Here is a 14995-nt window from a genome sequence, read left to right as displayed (position 1 = left end):
GGCGCACCTTGTAATCCTGGGGAGAGCACAGATCTCGAGTTGACTGTGAAGTGACTTCGTGTGAGTGGTGGTGATCTGCAACATCCGGCTAACCGGATGCCCGTCCTTTATTAAGTTGTGCGAGTGGTTTCTATGCCTTTGTCTTAACAGCTTGGATTTCCACGGAGTGGGATTTTTTTAATTATTATTATTTTTTATTGTTCTGTTAATCACTATACATTACATCATTAGTTTTTGATGTAGTGTTCCATGATACATTGTTTGTGCATAACACCCAGTACTCCACGCAGAATGTGCCCTCTTTAATACCCATCACCAGGCTAACCCATTCCCCACGCCCGTCCCCTGTAGAACCCTCAGGTTGTTTTTCAGAGTCCATCCTCTTTCATGGTTCATCTCCCCCTCCGATTTACTCCCCTTCATTCTTCCCCTCCTGCTATCTTCTTTTTTTTTTCTTAACATATATTGCATTATTTGTTTCAGAGATACAGATCTGTGATTCAACAGTCTTGTACAATTCACAACGCTCACCATAGCACATACCCTCCCCAATGTTTATCACCCAGCCACCCCATACCTCCCACACCCCCAACACTCTGTTTGTTTCCTGAGATTAAGAATTCCTCATATCACTGAGGTCATATGATACATGTCTTTCTCTGATTGACTTATTTCACTCAGCATAACACCCTCCTGTTCCATCCACGGCATTGCAATTGGCAAGCTCTCATTCCTTTTGATGGCTGCATAATATTCCATTGTGTATATATACCACTGCTTCTTTATCCATTCATCTGTCGATGGACATCTTGGCTCTTTCCACAGTTTGGCTATTGTGGACATTGCTGCTATAAACATTGGGGTGCACGTACCCCTTCGGATCCCTACATTGGATCTTTGTGGTAAATACCCAATAGTGCAATTGCTGGATCATATGGTAGCTCTATTTTCAACTGTTTGAGGACCCTCCATACTGTTTTCCAGAGTGGTTGCACCAGCTTGCATTCCCACCAACAGTGTAGGAGGGTTCCCCTTTCTCCGCATTCCCGCCACCATCTGTCGTTTCCCGAATTGTTAATTTTAGCCATTCTGACTGGTGTGAGGTGGTATCTCATTGAGGTTTTGATTTGGATTTCCCTGATGCCGAGCGATGTTGAGCACTTTTTCATGTGCCTGTTGGCCATTTGGATGTCTTCTTTGGAGAAATGTCTGTTCATGTCTTCTGCCCATTTCTTGATTGGATTATTTGTTCTTTGGGGGTTGAGTTTGATAAGTTCTTTATAGATTTTGGATACTAGCCCTTTATCTGATATGTCATTTGCAAATATTTTCTCCCATTCTGTCGGTGGTCTTTTGGTTTTGTGGACTGTTTCTTTGGCTGTGCAAAAGCTTTTTATCTTGATGAAATCCCAATAGTTCATTTTTGCCCTTGCTTCCCTTGCCTTTGGTGATGTTTCTAGGAAGAAGTTGCTGTGGCTGAGGTCGAAGAGGTTGCTGCCTGTGTTCTCTGGATTTTGATGGACTCCTGTTGCACGCTTAGGTCTTCCAAACATTTGGAGTCTATTTTTGTGTGTGGTGTAAGGAAATGGTCCAGTTTCATTCTTCTGCATGTGGCTGTCCAATTTTCCCAACACCATTTGTTGAAGACACTGTCTTTTTTCCATTGGACATTCTTTCCTGCTTTGTCAAAGATGGGAGTTGACCATAGAGTTGAGGGTCCATTTCTGGGCTCTCTGTTCTGTTCCATTGATCTATGTGTCTGTTTTTGTGCCAGTACCATACTGTCTTGATGATGACAGCTTTGTAATGGAGCTGGAAGTCTGGAATCGTGATGCCGAGGGAGTGGGACTTTTTTAGGTCACTGTAATAGTTGCCCCCCGGGGATGGGCAAGTCCTGTTCTGCTGTTGAAGTTGTCTCTAGAGGTTGGAGTGTGTATTACAATCCCATAGGGAAATGGCAGGGGGGTTACAGTGGTCGGCAGGCGATTGTTATTGGTGATTTTTATGGGTGGGTTCCATATGATGAGATGTGAGGTCTTATGGATAGGGATCCTCATTAAGTGCCCGTAACAAGTGATTTTTCTGAGTTTAATAGTAGATACAGTTTTATTACTTTTAATAGCCCTCCTTCTTCTTGGTCCCCCAGTGAGCAGTGCATTACAATGTTGCCTGCATTTTACCCGTGTGTGGATGAGTGTTTGAGAACGGAAAATATTGGCAATGCCTCTACAAATTGTACACTGGAACATCCAAAGAATAAAATTGTATTTTTGACAACAAAATAGGAAGTATCCTCCTGTGATTCTTAGTTTAAACCAGGGGAGGGGGCCTTTTTTGTGGTATTGGTAATGAGTACCATAGTCCCTCCTAGGGAACATTATCAGACTGTATTGGGAACTTGGTCTTTGTTATTGTGGAAGAATCAGGAGTCGACAAATTATTTGTCTCCTGTTTCATTTTCCATGAACATTTCCACAATATTTGGTTTCAAACCTCTGCTGTTGTGAAATCATCCCAGATTTGGCACCAGCTCACCCTTCTGTGCAAAGGGTATGTTTGAACCAAGAAAAAAGCAGCTTCTGGGTGACTGGGAGACTCTAGGATCAGAATGCTGTTGGTAGGCAGTTACTGTGACTCTAAATTCTGAACAAGCTCCTGACACCCAGACTAAATAGATTTCAGATTTAGAAACTTCAGATAGAAATTTTGTGTCCATGATGACAACGAAAGAACACGTGTGATCCTTAAACCGAACTCTAACCCTTAACTTTAACCCTAAAAGCTAACGTGACCCTAAATCCCAAACTGGAACCCTGAATCTCAAACCTGAAATTGAACCCCACACCCAAACTCTGAACCCAAGCCCTGAATCCAAGCCCTGAACCATGAACCCAAACCCTGAACCAGAACTCTGAGTCATGAGCCCTGAACCCAAACCCCAGCAAGAATCCAAACCCAAATGTGACCTTAAACTTTATCCCCTAAGCCCTAAGGCTTAAACCCTAAATCATAAGCCTAAAGCCCTAAACTCTAACTCCAACCATTACCCTCACGCTCACCCAAAACCTTCACCGTCACCCTGATCCTAAACCCAAACCCTGATCTAGAACTCTGACCCAAACCTGAACTTGAACCCAGACCCAAACCCTTGACCACACTTTGTTTATGCATTTAACCATGGATGGACATTTGCATGGTTTCTGCCTTGTGATTATTGTGAACATTCTTCGGGTTTGGGGGCTAGGGTTAGGGTTTGGGGCTGGGGTCAGGACCAGGCTTGAGATCAAGTTTGGGTCAGAATCATGTTCAGTCAGGGCCAGGGTCATGTTCAGTGGCACTGTTTGGGTCAGGGACTGTTGTCATTCCGTATTGTTTCCAATTAATTGTTTCTTAACTATTTTTGGAGAAGTTGGGGGGATATTGGGCTCCATTCAGCTTGAATTTTCAGAATTTAATGGCTTCAGCTGGACCCAGGGAGCGAGCAGGTGCTTCCATTGAGCGGGGAGCTCACCTTGTCCTGCACTGCCTCCCCCGCCTGCAGAGGGCGCACGACCCCAGCTCCCGCCCGGAGCCCAGAGCCCGGCCTGCGCAGCCGCCGTGACAGGGGCGGACCTCCTCAGAACCTGAGGTGGAGGCTTCTGGGGGCCGTGGGGCGCGTCCGCGCTGACAGGAGCCCGGCCTCCTCAGGCCCCGCCGCGGGAGGAGAAGGTGAGGAGAAGCCGTCTGAGCGGGGACCGCGGAGGGGGCCCGAGCTCACAGGACTCAGCGGAGGAAGGGCGGGTGCGCAGACCGTGGGGTGTCCGTGGCTCTGTGTGCGGTGACGTGGGGTCCCCGCGGTGCCGTGCGCGGGGCTGTCGGGGCTCCGCTCTCCGGCCTCGGATCCGCTCCGGCGGCCCCCGCGTCCGTGTCCACGCGCACCCGGAGTCGGTTCCTGGGCTGCTCCCGCGGTCTGCGGTCCGGGCCGGCCGCCCGCCGCTGTGCTCCGGCTCCCCCGCCTCGGCCCCGCGGCTCCTCCCCGCGTCCACGCCCGCGTCAGGGCTGTGGGTTCCGTGTCTGCGAAGACCCCGCTGGAGGCCCGTAGCGGCGGCGCGGACTCTGCGGACGGCGGGGGGAGAGTAGACATGTCCGCAGCGTGCGCTCTGCCCTGAGCGCAGGGCGTCTTCCCGGCGTGTCTCCCTCGACGTCCGCGTCCGTGTCTCACGGGGTCGGAGAGCAGGTGTGTCGGCTCCTGGGGACGTGTGCTGCTCGGTGTGTGGTTCTTCTCGATGCGGCTGTGAAGGAGCCTGTGCTCCGCGGGTCTCGTCCTGACGGTGTGTGAGGAGCGCCTGGAAGTGCACCGGATTTTTGTCTCTCGGTTTTGCTCCTTGCCAACTTACCGAGTTTATCCGTCCTGTTGACCTTAAACTGAAAGTGCCGGTCGTTTTACCAGCAAAATGGGTTTATTTGGGAGGAGCAGAGACTTGCCGTCCGGGACAAGCCAGCTCCGGCCACATCGCGGACGAGAAAGGAAGGAGAGGAACAGCATGTCGTGGGGAAGGAGGAGGAAGCGGGGGGCGCTGTTCCGACGGGAAGTCCGCCGGAGAGAAGCAGGCTTCGGGGTGACGGCGGCTCGCCCCCCTGAGCTGCAGGGAGCGTGGAGTTCCTGGAGGAGCGGACACCTGCGTCCTCCGCTCCGGGGCCTGCGACTGATGGGTGTCTGCTGTGGAGGCTTCCGACCCCGGGCCTGTGACTGACGGTCGTTCCCGTCACCGACCCTGAGCGGCGGGCTCCCCCCTCCGGCCTCCCCCGCTGGCGTCCCCAGTCCCCTCTCCTGAGGTGCCCGTCTTGCATTTTCACGGTTCTAACCAGGTTTTGGGGGAGGGTTGTGGAAAATGGGAATTCCAGATCCCACTGCTTCTGCTGCACCCGAGACACGGGGGCTGCTGATTGAATCCTCCCGCGAGTCTCTCGCTACCACGTGGCCTCCTTCAAGGGGAGTGGGCTCTCCGCGGTGGGGGAACCGGGTCTGGGAGGGCGCGGCCTCCGTCACAGTCTGGTGTCGTCTCTGCTTCTGTGACCTGGTGCCGCCGTGGTGGTTTGAAGAGTCGTGGACTCTGCGGTGATTTCAAAGTGCGGTCAACCTGTCACCGCAGCGCAAATACGCTTTATCTCCACCACTCACCCCCAGCTGTCGTCTCCTCACCACATTTACCACTTCACACGGGGTGCTTCAGGGCGTGTTACCCCAAACAGGGACACTGTCCCGCGGAACCACCACATACCCGTAAATGAGGAAACCATTACACTCTCCACATTATAACCCAGACCACAGGCCCACTTCCACTGCCACCACCTGCCCCACATCCGAAATGTCCTTTTCCATTCAGATCCAGTTTTCTTTTTCTGGAACTGCTCTGGAGACTTTCCCTTATTTGCACAACCCTGATGGATTTAAGGATTTAAGGATGGATTTAGAGCCATTTACAGACGGCGCTAATCTGAGTGGTATTTTCTCTCTGGCTTCTGTCACTTGGGCTGTTTTCAGTGTCCATCCACGTGGTGACATGCATCAGTCCTTCGTCCACTTTTCCACCGTGACTAAACATAAATAACCTTTACCACCTAAAACATTTCAGGTACACAACGCTCTGGCCTTAGCTGAGTTCCCACGGTTGTACCTCATTCTCCAGAACATGTTCATTCTCCCTGAGGGAGACTCTGTATGCATTAAACACCCACTCCCCGTGATTTCTCTGGAGAAGGGGCTATCCAAGTCCTTTGTCTATTTTAAAATTAGGTTGTCTTTTTGTTGAGGAGTTGTAAAAGCTCTTTACATATTCTGGACAACAGACTCTTACTAGATACATAATGTACAAATATTTCCTTCTGGGGGCTGTCTTTTCACTTTCAGGATAGTCACTTCTGACGTACAAAGATTTGTAATTTTTATTTACATTTTTTTAAGAGCGAGGGAGAGAGCGTGTGTGAGCGGTCGGGGGCAGAGGGAGAGGGAGAGAGACTCTCAAGCAGGCCCTACGCTCAGCGTGGAGCCTGACATGGGGCTTGATATCATGACCCTGAGATCATGATCTGAGCCAAAATTAAGTTAGATGCTAACTGACTGAGCCACCCATGCATGCTGAAAGGATTTTTAATTTTGAGGGTATTATTTTTTCTTTCTTTTCTTATGCTTTGCTGTCAAAGCTAAAAGCATTGCTAAATCCAAAGTTATGAAGATTTATCCCCATTTATTTCTTCTAGAGCTTATAATTTTACCTCTTACATTTAAGCCTTTACTTATTTTGAGCTAACGTTTCTATGTGGTATGAGGTAAAGGTCCAGTTTCATTCCTCTGCACATGGATAACCAATTGTCCCCCAATGTAACGTTGTCCACCCTTGTCAAATTTCAGTGGACCATAGAAGAATGGGTTTATTTCTGGTCTCAGTTAAATCCCACTGATCTGTATGCATACCTTTTCAAAAGGGTATGCATAACAATAAAAATTGTTATTTTGTATATTTATTTAAAATTTTTTTCAATTTAAATTCAATTAATTAACATATAATGTATTATTTGCTTCAGGGTGAATGCATACCTTTACGACAGTATCACACGTTTTCTTGACTGTTGCTTTTTTATTAGATTTGAACTTTGGAAGTATGACCTTTCACCTTTGATTATCTTTTTCAAGATTCTTCTGGCTACCTTGTGGTCCCTTGAAATTCCATATGACTGTTAGGATTAGCTTGTGCATTTCTTCCCAAAGGCCTTTGTGAATTTTCTTGGGAACACATTGAATTTCCACATTGCATTGTGTACTATTGCCATCTTATCAATAGCATGTCTTTTCATCACCATGGGGTGTCTTCAGAATTATTTAGGTTTCCCTTACTTTCTTTCAGCAATGTTTTGTAACTTTCAGTGTACAAGATCTGCACCTTGATGACATCTATTCCTAAATATTTGGTTAATGTTGATGTTCCCTAAAAGGGAATTGTTCTCTTAAATTCCTTTTTGGATGATTCATTGCTAGTGTATACACATAAGAGAGATTTTTGTGTATTGATATTTTGTCCTGTAACTGTGCTGAATTAGGTAACTGGCTGTAATCATTTTTTGTTGATTCTTAAGGAAGCTCTATATAAGATGATATCATCCCTGGTCTCTGAATAGACAGAGTTCTAGTGTTTCCTTTCACATGTGGATGCCTTCTTTCTTGGCTTATCCTTCTGGGTAGAACTTTCAGTCCAATACTGAGCAACAGGTGAAAAACAGCATCCCGTCCTTGTTCATGATTTCAGAGTAGAGCTGTCCATCTTCAGACTTAAGCATGGGGTTTGCTAGAGATTTAATGAGAAAATTACACCTTATTCCTGCTTTTGTGAGTATTTATATCAGCAACAGACGTTGGACTTTGGTTAGAACATTTTCTGCATCAATTCATATGACCACATGTTTTTATTTAAAAATTCATTGTGCTGTATAACATTGCTTGTTTCACTCTATTGAATAACCTTTGAGGTGTTTGTGCAGAGCCACTTGCTTAGGGTGCACAGTCTATTTATGAGCTCTTGGTTTTGCAATTCTTCTGATCTGGCTTCTTACATCTATTTTAAGAAAGGTACAGGAATGTATTTTGCTGATTTTGTGGGGTTGGTAATAGTGGTTAGGGCTAGGGTTAGGAGTTAGGGATTAAGGTTAGGGTTAGGGTCTCCCTGTCCTCTGCTGCACAGAACCCATTCTCCTCTGTAACTAGAGTGATATTTTCGGAACATAACCTTTGGGCCTCTCTGTGGTCTGCTCCCCTCCTGTCTGTCCTCTCCAGCCTCACCTCTTCCACCATGGCCCCCCCTTCTGTGGGCCACCCAAGTGTGTGGTCATCCCACATGTGCCCTGGGCCTGACTACAAGCCTTTGCTTTTGCTGTGCCCTCTGCCAGGATCACTCTTCTATCCCCCTGCTTCATATCTGGCTTGTTCCCCCATTGGCTGGGGCTGGACTTGCCCTCTGGTGACCTGACTCATGTCTGCTGGTTGAGTGTGGTTATCCCCTATTTAAATGTAGTGCCCGCCTTCCCTGTGTGAGCGATTTACTAACCTGCTGGGTATGGGGCAGGCACAGGGAAGTAGCCTTAGTGTCTGCACAAAAACATCAGTCTCAGAAGGGCTCAGCACACTTGCCTATAATGGGGGAGCTGCTGTCCTCACAGGGGGAGCAGGTAGTACCCTTAAAGGGGGACCAGCCATGGGACGTGGTTGGACAAGACTTTGAACCTTTTGGGGCCGGGGAGATGTAGACTGGACCTGGAAGCTCACACCCTTGGATTGAAGCCTGGGGCCTAAGCAAGCCCCCTCTTCTTCCTGGTGTCGTCTTTTGCCTTCCCTGTCCATGGGCTGGACCTGATTCCTGATGTGGCAGAGTTTGAGGGTGACCCCTCCTAGGAATACCGGTGGCTTACTGAGCACCTTGTCAGCAGGATGCCCAGTAGCCTTCCAGGGAGGACCCTACAGGAAGTGGAGACAGGTCTGCGAGGGCCAGCGGCCGCCCACTCAAAGCAAAGTGTACAGGTGGCCGGCCCTGCTGATTCTACCCAGTCTGTAAGATATAGAAATGAGGGCTCTGCCCAAAGGTGCTTCCTTCCTGGAAGGTGGGGATGGGATCTGCAGGGGGGGGGGGGCGGCCAGTGGAGGGCACCTGCAGGGTTTGCCCAGGAGCTCAGCACAGGGCGAGTGTTCCTGGCTCCAGCATGCTGACTGTGGGGCTGCATGGGTTTCCAGCCTCTGAAGCCTCAGGCTCCCCTTTGGAAGTCAGGCTGCTGATGGCCCCCATCTCTGGGAACAGACATTAGGGAGGTCCTGCTGGCTGATTCCCTCAGGAAGGTCAGGAGGTGGCTGTTGCTTAAAGCAGCTCAGGGCCTGCCCCCTTGATGAAGGTGCACACGTCCATGGCCCCCAACTCTGGTGTCCTGCTGCCAGCCTCTGGCAGTGACCCTCTTCCTGCCCTGTCCACTGCCCCTGTGGATACGTGGTCTTCCTGGAGACGGCAGAGAAGCACTACATGGTGGGGCACGGAGTCACCTACTAGGTTTTCACCAATCAGCCAGCTGCCGGGCCCTGTGTGCCCCTCCAGTTGGGCTGGAGGGTGGTGGTCCTCATGGTGGACACAGGGTCACTTACTACATCTTCACCGACCAGCTGGTTGCTGTGCCCTGTGTGCCACTCTGGGAGGGCCGGAGGGTGGTGGTCGTCGAGGTCCGCGGCGTCCTGCTCTGGCAGGATGTGTCCATGCGGCACATAGCGATGATCAGCCGCTTTTGCGAGCAGCGATTCCTTTGTGACGTGGAAGACCTGGTGTGCGTGCACGTGGATGCGGGAATGAAGTTCTGGGACCATGTGGGCATGGAGATCCTGACCCCCCTCTTTGGCACCCCACACACCGGTTTCTACTGGGCAGCCCCTGAGGACTTTAGCTATGAGCGCTGGCCATAGTCCCAGAATTGGTGGTGGAGTTTCCCTGACTGACCTCGGCCTGTCACCGTGTGATGGGGGTCAACTGGGCCAATGGGATTGAGGCCATGTGGCCCGATAAGAGCCACCTGAACAGGTACCTGCTAGGCCACAGGGCCACCAAGGTGCTGTCCCCGGAGGACCTGTGGGACCCACGGCTGCTGGGCTGGCCGCCCCATCATTCCCCGGGTCATGAAGAAGCTGAGATCCATGGCTGTGCCCAAGATTCACCAGGACACACAGAACTCATGAGGGGTTGCCCCCAGAGGCCATGCAGGACCCACGGAGGCTGGGCTGTCCCCTGGAAGACCTGTGGGACCCAAGGCTGCTGGGCTGGCCCCCCATCATTCCCTGGGTCATGAAGAAGCTGAGATCCATGGCTGTGCCCAAGTATCACCAGGACATCTGGAACTCATGAGGGGCTGCCCGCGTCTCCATCAGGAGGTGCTGCCTTGAGCAGAGCGGTTAGAGCAGATTCCTACTTCTGTCCCCTTGAGGGAAACTGTGGAGCCCAACACTGCTTGCACGGGCACGCCAGCGCCCCAACAAACCCTGTGCACAGGAGGCCTGCCTGGGGACACAAGTTCCTCTCTTTGTGGTCACTACATTTTGATCACTTCCGGGTCCTTTGCAGCTGTGAACGGCTCCAGTTTTATGTTGAATGTTTTTCTGTGTCAATGCTGAGCAACCATCTTAAAAAGAACAATTGAGGGAAAAGGTTTCTCCATGGTTCTAAACAGACATCGCCTGTTGGGGCTGGGAGCAGCCCTGTCGCAGCCATGGAGCCAGAACGGGTGCTGGCCGGGTCTTCCCTCCCAGTCCTTACACCTCACCGCAGCCATGGGGCTTCAGGGTCAGGGGTGCGCTGAGCCACCTCCCAGACCCCCAGTACCCTCACCACCAGAGGCCTTGGCTGTGGCCACTAGCTCGGCCTCCAGGAGCGTGGAGTCCTCTGGGCTATATGAGGTTCCTGCCTTGGTTTTAAATGGCTATTTCTGTGCTGGTGTTTGTGAAGGGTGGGTACTCGCTCTGTCTGGATGCGCGTCCCCTTGGGATTCCTCAGTGCCCACCAGTGGGTTTGCACTTGTGCACTTTCTCTGGACCAGCTGCCTGCACTGTGTCTTAGCAAGCACTTACTGAGCTCAGTCACCCGACAAGGGGCAGAGCGTGAGAGCGAGAACTAAGATACAGGCTCCCTGCTCCTGGGCCCTCCAGGGACTCACGACGGCCCCGACTTCCTGACTCACTTCTTTTGTATTGTGGTATAATGGACATACAGCTGATACCATGAAGCGCGTTTCAGTGGCAATAAGTATATTCCCTGTTCTGCACCGGCTACTTCCGTCCATTGCCACAATGTTTTCATCATCCCAAACTGAACCTCTACCCACGAGACCCTAACCCCCCATTCCCGTTCCCCAGCCCCGGCACCCAGCAGCTCCTTCCACCTCTGTGAATGGGAGTGCTCTCCATCCCTCCCAAGTGGGGTCCTCCAGTGTCGGTCCTTTAGGGACTGGCTTATTTCACATGGCATAATGGCCTCAAGGTCTGTCCCTGTGAGCCTGAACCTGACCCACTTTCCCATAAAAGTGTGGCTCAGCCCTCTCCTGTCTAAGCCGAACCTCCTCAGTCCCCTCTGCTCCCCTCACCTTCCTCCTCAGCCTGAAGATGATCCCAGCCAGTCTGCAGCTCTGAAGACCTGTTCAGTCCGGATGCCAGGCACATACCCCGGGGGCCTCGGGCCTCACCTGTGCCCCATCTGTCCATGTCAGGTGCCTGCCCCCTCCCCCAGCTGACCACCTGCACCTCCCACAGGTGTCCCCGTCTCAGGAGATGGAAACACCAAGCCCAGACCCTTGGAGTCCTCTGGGACTTCTTGCTTGCTACCAACTCTCCCAGCGGTGAAGTGGCTACTGGAGGACATTCAATGTCCAAAACATTTAAAGGCATACGTGAGTCTCTGCTGCCTAAGGCAATGGATAACAGTTGGGGCAAATAGAAACCAGGCAGAATCACCGGAAGAAAGGCTGAGGAATGAGGAGTTTTAGGGAAGAAGGGTCTGGAAGCTCTGACTGCCCCTACCTGACCTTCAGGTGCTCCTCAGTTACTCCTGTGCCTCTGGTATCTTCCTGGAACCCTGACATGGCTGTTTTCAGAAGCTCGTCCAGCAGTACCCTCTGTTTCTGGGCGGCAGATTTGCTGGAATCCGCAGTGTGTCCTGCTGCCCCACCGGTGCTTTTTGCACAGGGTTTGTTGGGGCGCTGCCCCTTCATCGCTTTTTGAAGTTGCATTGTCCGGGCCACCTGAGGAGCCAAGACTGTGGGTCTGTGACCTGGAGGGATTCTGAGCAGAACTGGTGGGATGGGAGGGCTGCAAGGCCCAGAGGCAGGTTTCCAGAAAGCCGACTGGGGTCCCTGGCATCCTACTGTTTTTGAAACAAAGCCCTGAGATCTTTAAATGCCAGTAATGTTACAGCATGGGCCAGAAAAGCAAATGTCCCTGTGCACCCAACCCCACTTAAACTATTGGCCATTTCTTGTCACTTGAGCTGAGGTCAAAGGATTGGGAGTCGGGGCTTGAGGAGGGTCCTGAGCCAGACTTTGTATTTGGGGGACAAAGGCCATCCAGACAAGCTTGTGCTGAGCCCGAGGAGGGGGTCTGTGTGGAGACCCCAGGTGCAGGCACCGCTGTCCACGGAGGCCCCCCTCAGCCTGCCCCAGTGCACCTGCTGCTGGGGGAGAGCCGGCCCCCTCCTCTCTGCCTGAGGGTTCTCTCCTGCATCAGGTGCACCTCTTCGACTGTCAGTCACTGTCAGCCTGCAGCCTCAGAGGGTGGCTACCCTGACAACCTCCAGCCCTGGGGACAGAGCTGGTGTGGGTGAGATGTGGTCTCCCAGCAGGCCTGTGCGCCAGGTCCCCACAGTGCCCCCTCTCCTCCTGCAGGCTCACTGTGCCACATCCTCCCTCAGTCTCCCTGGGCCCAAGTCTTCCTCTGCTTGCGGACCATCCTTGACCCAGGCTCCACACGCTGGGACTGGGAGCAGTCGTCTGGACCTTCTGGACTCTCGCATCCATGCCCGAGACATGGGCACAGTCTGGCCTCACAGACTGCTCAGAGGAGACCCAGCGCAGGAAGAGGCAGGCCACTGCAAGGGAGATGGCTAGTGACCCCAGAAGGAGCACAAAGTCCTTGCAAAAAGCACCGGGCTCACAGGACCCAGCGTGGGATGTGGGTGTCAGGCCAGGGGGCACAGGGAGTCCTGGTGGGGGTGGCCCTGGCGGGGAGGTCATGGAAGGGTCCCAGAAGAGGCAGGAGACAAGGAAGACGACAGGACAGAGCTTCCCAAGGAGGTCGATGGAAGGATCAGAGAATCGCAGAGACCCTTGGGAAAACTCAGAGCCCTGGAGATGTTGGATGAAACGCTGTCATTTGGTCCAAAAAGTTGGGTCACAACACCCCAGTCGACACTGGATGATTTACTCTTTGTTGGTTCTAGGAATCAGTAGGTACCTGCCAGTAGAACTCACATTGCATGAAGTCTAAGATATACTACTTTTCATTACTTTTCAGGACTAGATTTTTCTAGAGGAAGTGCTGAGCATGGGTCTTCCATTCTTTGTGTTGTGCAACTGGCCTCTGTTTTCAGGAGCCGATTCCTGGTGCTCATCACCACTCCTAGCCCTGAGGACTGCATCCGTCACCTCCCACAGTGGACGTGACCATGTGGTTTGGGGGGTGCTCACTGATGAAGCCCCAGTGCTCAGTACACAGCAGGGACCCCAGATCCTCTGCTGAATGAGGGAGGAAGGAGGGAGGGTTGGAGGGAGGGAGGGGGAGGGAGGGTTGGAGGTGGGGAATGAATGAGGGAGAGAATGAATGAGGGAGGGAGTAAATCCACAGAAGCTGGGTCCATAAATCAGGAGTCCTTATTTGGGGTGAGGTCCGAGGGCATCACAGCCTGGGCCCTGGATGGTGGCTCAGGGCACGTCCGTCTGTCCTCCCAGTGCTGACCTTCCTTCTCCTTGGACCCGCTGTCATCCTGGATCCTCTCCCCCTTCTCCTCAAACAATTCTCAATGTTCCCAGGGGCAGGGTGGGAGGAGGGGTGGGTCTCAGGAGGGGCTTCCCGGATCCTGTGCCCCGGATGACACCGGGACAGTAGCTGCAGGGCATTTTGTCATGAGAACTGGGACCGTGGATCCCATCCATCTCCTTGGGCATTAGTGCTGTTCCATTCCCTGCTCTCTCCAGCACCGCTGTGATGAACACTCCTGACAATAGGTGTGTGAAAAACCGAGCCAGAGTTTCCGGGGGTGAGTCCGAGGCTGAGCATACCAGGTGATGGGTGCACCTGTGGCCTGGGATGGGTGCTGCTCACTGTTCTCCCAGACAGGGGTGCCCGTCACCCTTCTCTCCAGGGGACCTCTACTTCCTCATGTTCTCCCCAGGGCTGCTGGTCCCCAGACCAGACACCTGCCAGTCTGAGGGTGACCAGCGCTGCCTCCCTAGGGTTTCCTTTGCCGGAGCCCTTCCCCAGGAGCTCCCGCATCTCTGACCCATATTCCCTGCGTGCCTATCCTTCCGCCTTGGACTTGCATGTGTTTGGTCTCCGTCCCTGTGGAACCCAGTGACTGGGAGCGTGGTTTGGACCAGAGTCAGGTGAAACTTTTCTGTGGCCTTGGGTTGTGAGCAATGCTTTTGCCCTTTGTGGTGTGCCGTCCAGCTTTCTGCATTTCCCTGGTTTCTGTGTGGGTCTCAGGAGGAACCAGCCCTGTCCTGTCTGGGGTCAGGCTGTGGCGTCCCAGCAGGAACAGGGGTCTCGGCCCCGAGATTGTGCCCATAATTCCTAAAGTGCCCTCTTTGATTACATCTGATGTGTCATCCATCGGGGATTTCAATATCAAAGAAGGGAAATTTTATGACAAACACAGAAGAAAAGGAGTCCCCTTTGAAAATAGGGGGGCAGACACAAAGGCCCCTATTGTGTGATTCCAATTACAGAAACATCAGGAATAGGTAAAGGAACAGAGAGAGAAAGCAGCTTAGGGGTCACCGGGGTCTGGGCTGGGGGAGAAATGGGCAGGGAGGGCTTCTGGTTTGGGGACTCCTTTGGGGAATGAGATATTCTGCGGCAATGTTCTGGGCTGTGGTGGCACAGCATTGGGCATGTACTTAATGCTCATGATGTGTTCAATTGAAAACAAGTAATTTTATTTAAAACAAATAATAAACAGTATATAGGACATGGAAGGATGAAATAACAGTTAACATGTACCAGAGAGAAGGAACACAGGGGGAGGGCATGAAACAATCGGGCGGGGTCTCGGGTTCCGGGGATGGAACTAAGGGTGATTGTACAAGGAGCTCTCCCTGCAGGGCTGTGGGCTCTGGATGTGGCTGTGGGAGCCCTGCAGGAGCAGGAGTAGGGGCAGGGCTCAGGATAGGGGCAGGAGCAGGGGCAGGGGCAAGGGGAGGGACAGGGTCAGCAGCAGTGGCAGGTGCAGGATCC

At 52.2% G+C, this 14995-nt stretch overlaps 1 pseudogene; it reads left to right on the top strand.

The window, feature by feature from the left end:
* The first annotated feature begins 7823 nt into the window (after window positions 1-7823).
* Window positions 7824-9905, top strand: LOC113908796 (annotated as a pseudogene).
* Window positions 9906-14995: the final 5090 nt, after the last annotated feature.

This window comes from Zalophus californianus, chromosome 6, assembly GCF_009762305.2.
Source record: "Zalophus californianus isolate mZalCal1 chromosome 6, mZalCal1.pri.v2, whole genome shotgun sequence".
NCBI classification, from domain to species: Eukaryota; Metazoa; Chordata; class Mammalia; order Carnivora; family Otariidae; genus Zalophus; species Zalophus californianus.
Note: the sequence above shows the minus strand (reverse complement) of the source record. Positions and strands in the feature narration are given on the sequence as shown.